We start from the raw sequence: 336 nt of genomic DNA, 5'->3' as shown, positions 1-336 counted from the left end.
CCCCGTTTTTCCGCTGCGTGGGGAATGCCACGACCCGGACACAAAAATAAAAAAAAATAACAAACGAAGGTCCGAAAACCCTCCCTCCAAAATTTTCCAAAATCTGCCCACCCTGCACCGCAGCAAAATGTTACCGCGGAGAGGGAATTGGCAATTCCGGAAGCTTCTCATACCAATATAGTACAGAAACTGTATCAATAATTTTCTATGATTGATTGCACTTCCGATATACATTCTGTGGGTGGCGAGTTCATCACGGAGTGGTTGCTTTCCTCCGAGGTTGTTACACACGGGGAGGGGAAGTGCAAGTCGCAGTCTCGCCCACTACGACCGGCT

The sequence above is a fragment of the Trypanosoma grayi genome (genome assembly GCF_000691245.1).
Source record: "Trypanosoma grayi strain ANR4 Tgr_91_V1, whole genome shotgun sequence".
Classification (NCBI taxonomy): Eukaryota; Euglenozoa; class Kinetoplastea; order Trypanosomatida; family Trypanosomatidae; genus Trypanosoma; species Trypanosoma grayi.
This window is presented reverse-complemented; position numbering follows the sequence as displayed.